We start from the raw sequence: 13742 nt of genomic DNA on the forward strand, positions 1-13742 counted from the left end.
TCAATCAGATGAGAGTATGCACTTACACAGCCAGATAACTACCTGACAAACACATAAGAATCAACTCCCTTTCCTAGCCATTGCTCTCTAAATTTATATCCCCCTTTAATTCCACAAATCTTGATGACTCCTAATTTCTGGAATTATCTTCAATTAAAGATGCTATAAGCAGTTTGGGAGGGGAAGAACAAGCTCCACAACAGCCTCACTGCAGTCTGACTTCAGGTTTAAATTGTAACACTGTCACAACATGTGACCTATTAATATCAAAAAGAAAAACTTCCATATGGAAACTTCTTGCCCTTCTCGTTCACTGAAAAGTGCCTTGGCCCAAGGAGCCTCAGCGGGTTATGAGCTATCACCAAGAGTAAACACAGCCATGGCAAGAATGCATATACTGTGCAGCTGCATGCCCACATGTAGCTGTAATATGACACAGCTGTTCCCTTCCAAGCTGTTGATTGAGAGGAGCAGAGACACGATGAACTGCCATTAGAGACCAGGCCAAAAGACTGCCACTGCTGCTCACTGAGCCAATCTGCCTTACCTGAATTAGAGTCAAGAAACTGCAGAAAAGCCACAGTGATGTTCTGGGGCACTCTGAAATGCAGCAATGAGCCAACCTGAGCTGGCTGCCAAACATCCACCCAGCTATTCTCTCACTCTCCCCATCCACAACAGGACAGAGGGAGAAAACATGATCCTTCCTTGCACTTTGCCCCTGCTCCCATGTGGGTGCATCCCACAGACTGCAGTCCTTCATAAACACAAAAGCAGTCCTCTATAGTCCTCTGTAGCAGAAGGCTACATGGCCTTCAAGAAATGTCCACGGTAGTTTCTTCTACATAATGCAAGGGAATCAATGCTCTAGTGCCTGCAGTACTTCTCTCTCCTGCTCTGGCCTTTGCATTTGCAGAGATGCTTCTCACACTTTTTCTTCCCCCCCACCCCCATTCCTCATCATTCCAAACTGTTTTACCCTTTCTTAAAATATTTTCAAAGAGATACCACCGGCTTTACTGACAAGCCTGGCTGTATCCTGCAGTGGCTGTTTTGGAATCAGCTAGGACCAACTGCATGCAGTGGGGGGCAGCCCCCGGCCTCTTCCCATAAAGGCCACTGACAGAGTCCCCCCCACTGACAAAAGTTTGCCACTTAAATGCAAGACAGATGGTAACATATTTTTTTCATGCAACACTACACCATGATTTTGAGAGCTCAATAGTGTGAGTTGGTGTATTTGGAAGTAAAGGACCAGCTCCCACAAGAAACAGTTAAAACAGACATGGAAGGAGGCATGTACAAGCTAACACAGAGAGTGCGTAACTAACCTATACTGACAACATTCATTATTTACTTACATAGCAGCTTATTCTGCTGTTTTTCATCATCACCAAACAAGCAAATTTGCTCAGTCCTCCCAGTGACAAATTAGTGACCTTATCCTCCAGTTTAGAGTAAGGAAACCACAGCAAAGTGAGAGATGGTTTGTGCCTGGTCTTACCTGAAATTCACACCAAAGTCCCATTGCTTTCAGTTGCAAGCATGCTCCTTGAGAATTGAGGTCTGGCTTCAATCTGCAGTATTTGTTCAGCAACTCATCACCTGCATGGAAAGAAAAAAGTTGTAAATGTCTGAAAACAAACAACAATACACAATTAGTAATGTAACATTTTAAAACTACCACCTCATACTTATAACATAATCAAAAACAGCGAAGTTGTGCTCCTTCTGTAACAATAACAAGGAAATGTTTGGATTGCTTCTGTTAGCTAAATTGCTGTGTGTTATACAATGAGACTTAGAAAATTAAATTGCTGGTGGTCAGCCCTTAAGTGGGGTCTACGAGAGGCAGAGTCAAGCTCCACCCCTTCTGGGAGCACAGCAGAATTACCTTCACCTGTGCTCCCACAGCTGACTCGTTGCTTGCCTCAGATGGTTAATCAGAGGTTCAGGCTGTGACCAACAGTTTCCCATACACATGCAGTTTCCCCATAGTTGTATGAAATGTCTGAAATGCAGGTGTATACATCTTTTTGATATGTCTGTATTTTTTGCTTCATTCACTCAGCAACTCATTAAGTGAGAACAAAAAGCATACTTTGTGACATAAGAGCAGTCCCATAGGGATAGCAGCCCTCTCCTTTCCTGCACCTTGGATACGTTTCCTTCTTGTTGCAATGAGCTTTAGCCTAGTCCCAGGCTGAGAGAACAGCTTTGTCTTCCTACTGTCCTAATACTTTCCCCATTCTGACAGTGAAAAAATAAACAAGGCTTCAGCTATGCTACTACAGTAATGCTTCACTTGGAATGCAACTGAAGGCATTTAAATTCCTAGCACAGAGCATCTTAGGAAACCATTAGATGCATGAACTTTTGGGACAGAATGATTAAGCAGCAAAATGCAGCAGGTGAAAAGAAACACCTTCCATTACCTATCCCCAGGACAGTTTACTCCTCAGTCATTTCTGCTACCAATACACAACTCAGTTAAACAGAATTCTGGTAGTGCTTTAATCTAATACAACATGTAGCAGCATTTGCTATGATCTGAGAATTCATGCTTGAAACTTTTATTAAAGCCTCTTACTAAACAATATGCAAAACAGCCAGAGCAATTTCAACAGGGTATTTACATGCATTTCAACAGCTGTTCTAAAGTAACAGCTCTTTCTTCCATACAGTTATTTTTTGTGTCTTGAAGTTATGAAGATTTGGGAACAAAATATTCTCACTCAGAACATCAGTACTTGGTAATTAAGCAAGCTGTAAGGCACAGCTCAAGGGTAATGCCAGTGAGGAAGGATTGTCCTCTGACTAGGATAATAGAAAAGATGGAAAATAAACTGGATTTTGCAATGGTTTTCCTGATAGTCTCCTGAAGGCCTTGTTCTATGTCTATAAAACAGGAAGAACAGTGCTCCCTTGTGAAACAGAGGAACTGATCTAATCTGCAGTGTCCAGAGGATGCTGTGAATGCTAATAACCAGTATTACATACAACTAATATAGTTGAGTTTATTGTGGTGACAGGTGCAATCAATGAACAGCATTAAAACATTTTCAAGAATGCCACAGAAAATATGAAAAAAAGCTAGATCTACAGCAGGCTAGAGGTAAGTTGGGGAGAACCAGGTTTATGTATGCGGTTGAATACTTCTTGACCATTTCTGATAAAGGAGATACGGCTTCTGGAAAACTCTGTAATTATGCCAAAGCCGTCAGGTAAATGTGACTGGCCAGAGGGAGGAAAGAGCATCATCTCAAACCAAATCACCAAACAGATCACCAAGTGCAACCAAGAACATTTTCGTGGCCCACAGAGCTGACTTGTTCTATGCTGTCAAGATCAAAGACAGAAATAGAAAATTGATTTAAAAATGATTAAACTATGGTATACAAAATGTATTGATGAAGCAATGCTAAGAAGAAATGCCTGCGCCCAGGATTCACCTATAAGCTGCTGAAAACTTCGAAGGATCACCTCAGTGTACTAGAAAGGTATATAGAAAGCAGCCAAAAAACTTGATAATCTGAAGTACCTTGAGCAATTGGGGGGGAACCCATGCAAACCTCATGAAGTTCAGCAAGGTCAAGTGTAAGGTTATCCAACTTACAAAGTCAGGGCAATCCCAGGCACAAATACAGAGTGGGTGGAGAATGGATTTAAAGCAGTGTTCAAGAGAAAGACTTAAATGTGTTGGTTGTTTTTCACTCAGAGAGTGATGACACATTGGAACAGGTTGCCAAGGAGGCTGTGGATGCCCCATCCCTGGAGGCATTCAAGGCCAGGCTGGATGTGGCTCTGGGCAGCCTGGCCTTGTGGTTGGTGACCCTGCACACAGCAGGGGGGTTGGAACTGAATGATCAGTGTGGTCTTTTTCAACCCAGGCCATTCTATCATTCTATCTTACTATGATTGATGGGAAGCTCAGCATTAGCTATCTGTGTGCTTGCAGCCAAGAAAGCCAACCATATCCCAAGCTGCATCAAAAGAAGAGTGGGGAGCAGGTTGTGGGAGGGGATTGTCCCCTCTACTCTGCTCTTGTGAGAAAATGAAGCTGCTGGAGCAAGTCCAAAGGACAGCTAGAAGGATGCTCAGAAGGCTGAAGCACCTCTCCTGTGAAGACAGACTGAGAGAGTTGGGGTTGTTCAGCCTAGATAAGACAAGAGGCCTGCAGGAAAGATGGGGATGGATTCTTTGTTAGGGAGTGCAGTGAAAGGACAAGTAGCAATGGCTTTAAACTTAAACTGAAAGAGGGTAGATTTAGATATAAAAAAGAAATTCTTCACTATGGGGATGGTGAGGCACCGGAACAGGTTGCCCCAAGAAGTTGAGGATGCCTCATCCCTGGAGGTGCTCGAGGCCACGCTGGATGGGGCTTTGGACAACCTGGCCTACTGGGAGGTGTCCATGACCGTGGAAAGGGGTTGGAACCAGATGGTCTTTAAGGCTCTTTCCAACCCAAGACATTTTGTAATTCTGTGGTTCTATTACTAGGAATTTGTTTATGTTTTCTCTGAGTTCACAACCTTGCCTGCAGGAAGGAATAACTGAAAAGTTATTCTAGCGGCTTTGAGTATATGAGGTGTGAAACATACCATGTGCAGCTGCCTACTCTGCTACAGTTTTCAATGATGCATAATACCACCTATAAATGTAGACAATCTTTTTTGTTTCCTAAAGGAACAAAAATGCTGTTGACACAATGCTGTGCCCAGAAGAATCCACAGTTGTCTTGTTAGATTACATTTCTCCTTAGATAAGTGAAATATATAAACACTTCCGTGAAATAATATAGCAAAATTTTAAGACAGGAATAAACTATTATCATTTCAAAATGAGACTCAGACTATAAATAATGGAAATCTGGGAAAAGATTCCTGAACATATGGCTTTGCTTGTCTCAGTAACATGTTGCTGTCTCTTGACTGCACTAATGATGATTAGAACTGTACTATTAACAGAAACTGTGGCCCACAGTGGAGGGTTTGCTGAGACTGGTAATATGGCTGGCATTTGAACAGGACTGGGGAACAGCAAAGACATCTAATATCGGTTACAAATTCACTTGGGTGGATGCCAAATACCTGGTGGTCATAAACATTGGTAGGTTGAGGACTCCTGGTTACAAGGGAGAGAACAGCCACTTACATTACTTGGCAGAGAGATCTGTAGCCTAAGGTCCTTATTTATTACTCTGATTTCCTCTAAATTCAGTCTTTCCTTACTTCTTCAAAGGTGAGATTAAGCACAGCAGGACCATGCACTGTTAAAGCAGCCACTTTGGACAACTTGTAAGCAGTACCTTAACTAAGGTGTCACTCTGATCGCACTGGGATAAGTTTCCCCTTACCAGTCTGGAATTCGGTTCTCATGAAAAAGCAGTCCCAGACCATGGTCATGTAACATCTGTTTTTACAAAAAAAATAGACAGGAGGCTGACCTTGCCTGCACAGAGGACCAGAGGGCAGACTCCTGAAGTCCCCTGGCACACTTACAATCAGCATGCCTGTTGTTTACAGCTTTCTTTTCAAATTTAGAAACAGGGCCTTTTCTCATCTCACTTGTTCCTGGCTGCAAAAAGGTCTCCAGCTATTTGCGTATGTTGCAGAGGTGCCAAAAGACACACAACACAGCTGGCAGCTACCAGGGGCCTTGGCTCCAGTAGCGCTGCAACTATCCAAACTTTTTTGAAAGCTACTTTATTGCAACAAATCTTTTTCTGGGGACACTTAGATCTGAGAACCTCTCTATGCATACACTTCCTGACCTGATAACTCTTTTTAAAACTCAAGGTTAGAAAAGAATGCAGAATGACTTCACTTCCTTCACAATCTGTTAACAACTTCTATTCTCCATCATGAGTCGGCTCATATGAAATACAAGTTTTTTAACCCATCACACAAAATGCGAGATGCAGTTTAGTAAGTGGTGTGGTAGTTACGTTCTTCTTATCTATACTGCATCTTTAAATCTACTACAGCAAAGATACAAAGATCAAGAGCCATTTCTTTCATTCTTTCAAGAACATTCTTTTCAAAGTTTCAGTTCACATTGTTCTTATTTTCTTACCCAACAAACATACATTTTGGCTGTCTTTGAAAAAAGAAAAAAGAAAAAAAGAAAGAAGAAGAAAAATATTTATAGTAATATAAAAAAAATTAACTTGTTTTGTTCAGTGAAAATCCCCAAACTGAATTATTTTTCACTTTCCTCTGCCTGTTTTCTGTTTTTATTTACAATTTAGGTAAAAAGAAAGAAATTAGAGAAAAAACATGAAGCTAGACTGTAACTTGTTTGCATCTCTTCCCTTTCATAGAATCATAGAATGGCTTGGGGTGAAAGGGACCTCAAGAATCATCAATTCCTAACCCCTCTGCTACAGGCGGGGTTACCAGCTGCTAGACCAAGTAATATGTGAGACTGCGCAGGGCCCCATCCAACCCATTCCAGTGCTTAACCACCCTTTCTGTAAAGAAGCTTTTCCTGATATCTATCCTGAACTTTCCCTGGCACAACTTGAGGCCATTTCCCCTCGTCCTGTCACCTGTCACCAGTGAGACCAACCCCGCTCTTGCTGTAAGCACCTTTCAGGTATTGGAAGAGAGCAGTAAGTTCTCCTGGGCACACTGCTGGCTCATATTCAGCCGACTGTCCATCAGCACACCAAGGTCCCTTTCCATCAGGCAGCTTCCCAGCTACTCCTACCCAGGCCTGTAGGGTTGCCCAGGTTGACCAAAGTGCAGGACCTGACAATTGGCCCTAATGAAACTCATACAGTTTGCCTTTGGCCCATTGATACAGTCTATCCAGGTCCTTCTGTAGAGCCTTTTTGCCCAAAGGCATATCAGCACTCCCTCCCAAGTTGGTGTCATCTGCAAACTTCCTGAGGGTGCATTCAATCCCCTCATCAAGATCAGTGATAAAAATGCTGAATAGAAACAGCCCCAGTACTGAGCCCTGGGGAACACCATTTGTGTCTAGCCACCAACTGGATTTAACTCCACTTAGCACAACTCTTTGGGCCCAGCCATCCAGACAGTGTTTCACCCAGCTGAGCATATGCCCATCCAAACCATAGGCAGCCAGCTTCTCCAGAAGGATGTTGTGGGAACAGCATCAAAGGCTTTAATAAAATCCAAATCAACAACCCTACCTTCATCCATTAAGCGGGTCACCTTGTCATAGAATGAAATCAAGTGTGTCAAGCAGGAACTACCATTCATGAACCCACGCTGACTGGACCTATCCACTTGCAGCTGTGGATAACCTCTTATCTGCCATTCTTCCCCAAGATCCAATGCAACTTGCTTCTTTATACTCTTGTCCGATGTGAAGGTGAGACTCACATAAGAGGAGACAAGTAGTTCCTGGGCCTAGCAGCTGCTTCAGCCAGTCACCACGCATGATACGCAAACCTCAACTGAAGACTGGATGGGTATTTTAAGAACCATAGATATACACTCAGAAACGTTTTAACCCAAAGTGATACCAGCTGTGAAGAATGACATACAGTAACATATAAACTTTAATAATAGCTGAGTGCTCAAAAGAGTGTGGTGCTTCTTAGCACAACCTAAGCATACTGATGCAGGCTCTCCAAGCTATGACAGAGCTGCATCTCATACAGATGGGAAATACTTGTCTGCTCTCTCCAAGCAGCAGAACTGTATGGTATGTTAGAAGAAAATGTCTGCATGTATGGAAAGTAGGTTTGTTCTAGAACTGTAAAGCAGAGGTGGATTGTGGGGGAGAAAAAAAGCTACCGGCAAGGGAGGAAACAGCAAAATAGAGAAAAGACAATTAGGGACTAGAAATCACAGTGAGGAAAACCCATGCACATAGCCTGATAGAAAGAGTCCTCCCCTGTGCTGAGCTTCCGGGCACAAAACTTGGGCATGGTCTCAAGACACCTTCAGCACGCTTCAGCTCTGACTGAGAATGAGTCATCAGCCCCCAGGATGAGTCACGGCCTCCCTCCTCCACCCTGAGCGCACACAAAAATACAGATGAAGTGGAAGGTCAGGCTGAGGACAACACAATGAGCCTGGGAATTTCTCAGCCTCTCACTATGCCAACACTCATGTCATGAATCTTTTCACATTCAGCTGTTGGTGGCTGACAAGGAGACAGCAGTGACCATCTGGGGAAGGGGAGAGGGGTGCCATCCTCCATCTACATGGCCTGCCACAGAGAGAGAGAGACATTTTGCCAACAGAAGTAAGCACCTGAGAGACAGGAAATGAACAACTGGTACTCACTAGCTAGTGACCAGTATTGTATCTCTTGGCTAATCAGGCTATTGCTGTGAGAAGGATGATGCTACTGAGCATCTCACGAAGGTGGAATCCTGGCCACAGAATTACCACAACATGCCAACTGACCTGAGCGCAGACAGTTTTCATCACAGCTTTGCCACCATGTGATGCAGAGACACATCACAGATTGGAGGCCTGGGCAAAGACCATACCATGTTACTGCTTACAGCAGGCATGTCCAACCCACAGACCACAGGCTGTATGTCCCATCCTTCCCTTCAGCTGCTCCCTGCCCCACACCATCATGGCAGCGGCTCTTACTCACCAAGCAGTCTGGCCCGACCCCAGGCGTGCACCCATTGCTGACAACAAACACACAGCACAGTGTGAACTGCACTGCCTGGGCTGCACCTTGATCACAGAGTGCAGTGTGCTGCTGACTCAAGTGATGGCAAATAACTGTATGCAATTTGATAGACTGTCTGAACACTGTCCTCTGAACAGCAAAAAAATATGCAGCCACACTTTTCATTTTGATAAAGGGATTTAAGAACAAGTTTCAAGATTGCTGAAAAAAATCAACTTTTTTATATACTCGAGACACCATATACTTGAGACACCTTATTCACTGTCATCACTTTTGGAAGTACATACATTTGTGAACAGTTATTTTCAAGGATGAAGCACAGGAAGAGTAAAATTTCATCAAAAATCTCTGACAGGCACATGAGAGCTCACTGAGAATTGCAGCCGCTGCCATCAAAGCAAATTGAAGCATTAGTTTCAACAAAGAAAACAAGGTCATGTATCTCACTGGCTTCATGGGTTTTTTGTTTGTTTGTTTGTTGGGTTTTTTTGGTTTTTTTTTTGTTCCTTTTCTTATGTTTTAATTAAAAATATATTTTAAAAGTTCTGTTACTTATATATAATAACTATAGTACGTACTGTGCATGCAGCCCAAGACAATTCATCTTCACTCAGTGCGGCCCAGGCAAGGCTAAAAGTTGGATACCCATGGCCTAGAGAGACTCATCCTGGCTGGATCGTGGAGCACCTCTGCTCCATGTGACAAGGAACTCCCTGCTGGCCCTCACACAGGGGTCCATCTCTGAACACATTCCCAGTTTAAGTGAGGTAAGGATGATACAGTCCTTGTGAACCCAATTTTTAGACATCACCTTGGTGACCTGCCACACAGTGTGGCCATAGGAAGCCACGAGGAATTACCCTGCTGCTGTAGAAGCACCTGTACTGCATTTTACTTACAATTCTTTACTGAGAAGAGCATTGTTTGGAAAACAAGGACCCCATTTCCTTCAAGTCTTGGATCTTCTTGGTTTTCTGTGCACTGAGTCCTCCTGGAGTCCTCAGGACATTGGCTGAATCATTTCCACAACAAAGCAAGTTGGATCATTCAGTAGCACATGGAAAAATTATTAGCACAAACCTGAGCACCAGTATTTCAACCCTTTTTCTCAGACCAGAAAAATTCAGCATTCACACTAAGCACATTGAAGCATTCACTTCATTTAAATACTTGATCTTTCCTAATTACCATCAGCATGGAATCCCTACCATTTCCATTCCTTTCTAGCAGCTTTAGGCCTCCAGCTAGAGTAATGCACTCTACATGGGCCAGAGGATGTCAAAATAGATAAGCTTTCATAGATACTTAATGTTTGTGTATATGAATGAATGCTCAAGTCACTTTATGGGTAACAGACAAATGAAATAGGAACTGGAGCAGGATGGGATGGTCCTGTGCCTGTCATTCTTGGCAGTAATGTGCTGCAGACACCTTCCACCTCATGATGGTTCAGGTTTCACGACTCCGGAGATGACGACTGTTACTGAATGCTTATCAGAATGTTCTCCGCTACAAGCTTTGCTTTGCTGCATGGGCGCAACCTTGGTCTTCAGATATTTTCCTCTTCTCCATTCCCATGCAGATTCCAAGTACAGACCTTGTCAGCTCCTTGCTGCTTGTACCCAGCACAAAGGAGTGGTCAAAAAACATACACAGCAACACATAACGTGCACTGAAACTCAGCCAGGAGACAGAGGGAAAAGGAACATGAGGCTTGCTTCAGTCTGGAACATTGCTGCAACACTAGACACATCTTCCTCTTTCCAAGGACCAGCCCATGTGTAAGAAGCAACAAATATCTGAACAATTGAATACTTCTAATATAATTCTGACATTTTACAGAAAATATGGGAAAATTTGAGGTGTTCTGAAGTTCTGCTCTTTTTTTTCTTTGCTTCTTCTGCTTTGCTCTCAATCCCTACCTGAGGTCATGCTCCTTAGTTTATAACTGGGTGTGACTCTTGATGGTAATGAACCTACTCTGCATTTTAAAAAATGAGAAATCAAAGTGTTAGAAGAGATATGCAGTCCATGTAGATCAGTACCTGGAAGTGTCTGCACCATAACAACAATTCTTTCAGTGCAATGCTCTCTCTCAGAAAGTTACTCTGATGCCACACTTCAAAATAAGACATAACAGCCAATTTTCCCTGTGCTCTATTAACCCCATTGTGCCACACTCTGGACAAAGAAGTGAAAAAAAGAAAAGGTGGAAAAGGAAGTATTTATGCCTGGTGATGCTTATTTTAGAATCCACAATTTGAAGAGCTCTGCTTATTTAGCCCAGTCAAGTGAAGGCTGGCACAAAATCTGATTATCCCAGGTACATTTATAGATGTGATCTGGGAGGAAGAACAGCTAATGAAGAACAAATGGCACAAGAGCAAATGGAAATAAATGAGACACAATAAAATTAAGCTGGAGATTAGAAAGTAGTTCTTCCTGTGCTGGTCTGGAAGAGCCTTCCAGGAGGAATACAGGGGGCAAAAAACATGGCTACTTTTAGGAAGAATATGAAGGTTTTACCGTCTTATGACCCAACAGCTATGACAGCAAGGGATCACTTCATGAATTTTCCATCCCTACATACTTCTATTTCTACAGCATTTACATTTCTTTTGAAAACAGGTTCCCACAGGACTCTTCAAAAACCCTGATGGAGACCCGTCTCTTTACTGTATCAGTCCTTTTGATCAAACTTTAATCCAGTCTTGTTCAAGGTGAAGACTCTGAAGACTTGAATGAAAAAAAAACAACAGTGATTTAGTCGATGAAATCAATTTGATGCTTGCCCAAAAGATGCTTTCTAATTCACAAAGGAATTGAATCGCATGGCTTGTGGTACCCAAGAGGCAGCCTGGAGTGATGACTGAATACCAGCCTACTTGCACTCACTCACTCAGTTAACCTCCCAGGTAGCACAAAAAGGGTTCAGAGCCAGCACATCTTTGAATGCACGTTTACTTGTAGATGTGGTAAGGCACAGTCTATGAGCCCTCTAGCGGTGCATATCATGTCTGAGGGCCTGTGCAGGCAGGGCTGGGCAAATGGAAAACTGCTGTCAGGGTGCAACCGTGCCCACCCTACTCATTTACCCATTCATGTTTGGAGGCTGTGAAAAATGAGCCATGACACATTTCCACCCCCACCACAGTACCTGCAACATGCATCACCTGCACTGATGCAGGACCCAAGGTACACTGCTGCCAAATATATATTGTGGCTTAGCAAATGATGTTACGTGGCCTTACAAATCTTGCCAAGGTGACACAAGGCAATCTTTAGGTAGAAAAGAATAAGATCCTTGCCATATATCCATGCATATATGCCTATTTCTGTAGATGTGATATATGGGTATATAAACATTCAGCACATGAGTAAAAGGCAGCCTAACATACCCCTGCAGTGGGCAGGGCATAGGGGGAACACCAAAGCAGCCAGCTAAGCCACCACGGTGTCCCCAAAAGCTGCCAGAGCTGTGTGAGCAGCCAGCCTTTATCACACAGCCAGCAGCAATGCTCAGCCTCCTCCCAGCAGCACTGGGCTCTGCAGCTCTCTGCTGTCGTACTACCCCGATATATATTTATAAAAAGTCCCAGCCCTGCAGAGGCCCCTCCACTGTCACTGCAGGCTGGCCAGAGGGGGAAAACCCAAGGAGGCACTTAGCTGCATTTCTATTTCAGTCTCCTGGACTGCAGAGCACTTCATAGCTAGCCAGTTACTTGCTGAAATCTGACTTTCACAGCACTAAATATAGGAAATGTGCACTCTGCAGGGGCTAAATTTAGCTTTGCTGCGTTAGAAGGGGAGGTACCTCTTCACTAGAGGCAGCAACGCACAAGTACTGCAGGCAGGGAAGCTTGGGTGATGCAGCAGCTGCCAGTGCTCTATTGTGCCAGCACAGGAAGGAACTGAGCTACAAAGTTCATTTCTGGTTTTCATTCCTTCTTCTTAACCAGATCTGTTCAGTGCCTTAGTGAAGTTTTACAGCACCAGGCTGTTCACCTGATCAGAAGAAATAACATCTCTCTGTGTTACTCCTGTAAACGTTAGGGAATTTTACTCAATTAAATTAAGAGGATGAATACAAATTAAAATTCAGGGTTAGAGGCATCTGAGCTTGCTGCAGATGGCATGTAAAGCCTTATATAAAGACTCTCAGACGCAGTAAATTGTGGCTACCTAACATAAGCCTGGGCAGGCTTTTCAGGAATGTTAATCACTGCTAAACAGGGCTGTTGCACAGCTGCAGCCTTTCACCTCTAAGTCACCTATTTTACCACTTGACAGGGGGAACCCGACTGGGACTCTGTTCCCAAGCAATGCTATTCACCCTGGATTAGATAACATGCCTCTCTCTCTCTGCCCATCAGCTGGGGACAGCAGTTTTTCTCCCACAATGTAGAGCATTTTCAGTGCTGAGTAAAGAGTTAACACCATTGCACCTTAGGCTGGCTGGCTGGCTGGCTTTCTTTTAGAAGCCACAGAGGACTGAGAAGATTACAAATACAGGATTTTGATTCAATTACTAGGCATAAAAATGTCTGCTTGCAAACAGGTTTCCTAGGGAATATCATCACACATGATTCAGCAAAGGCAAGTGACAGGCACCAGATCTCCTGCAGGAAGGAGACTGCCAAGGCTGCAGGGGCAATATGGGACATGTAGTTCAAGGAGGCAGCCCCAAACCAAGCAGAGGACTGGAAGCAGCTGATATAAACAGCTTTTTAGGAATTATGACAGCATTTCAGAAGTGTAATGATTAGGTAATAGGTAATAGTCTCATGCGGGTTGGAAGGGACCTTAGAGATCATCGAGTTCAACCCCCGAGATTCGAGCCTCTGTGTAGCAGAGCGGCACTTCTACCACTTGCGCCACAGGGGGATTCGAACCTGGGCCTCCAGTGTTGCAAAGCAGCATTCCTACCACTGCGCCACCGGGTGTTGGGGTTTTTTGGTTTTTTTGTTGTTCGTTTGTTTGCTTTTTGCTTCCCCAAAATTTCACAAGGAGTCCCACTTATCCACTGCCCTTCTCATTTCATATAATCATAGAATCATGAAGGTCAGAAAGATCAGTGAGTCCAACCATTAACCCATACCTGTGACTGGTCTAGG

The 13742-nt window shown here is 43.6% G+C and overlaps 1 long non-coding RNA gene across 1 annotated transcript in view; it reads right to left on the bottom strand.

Moving 5' to 3' along the window:
* Positions 1 to 13742, bottom strand: part of LOC107320504 (uncharacterized) — a 123638-nt gene that overhangs the window by 28680 nt on the left and 81216 nt on the right. Inside the window, exon 2 of the long non-coding RNA XR_014937934.1 lies at positions 1505 to 1605. This is a non-coding gene — a long non-coding RNA (uncharacterized LOC107320504). The remainder of the gene's footprint in view (positions 1 to 1504; positions 1606 to 13742) is intronic.

Source organism: Coturnix japonica, chromosome 1, assembly GCF_054131305.1.
Source record: "Coturnix japonica strain WE chromosome 1, WE-NBRP24, whole genome shotgun sequence".
NCBI classification, from domain to species: domain Eukaryota; kingdom Metazoa; phylum Chordata; class Aves; order Galliformes; family Phasianidae; genus Coturnix; species Coturnix japonica.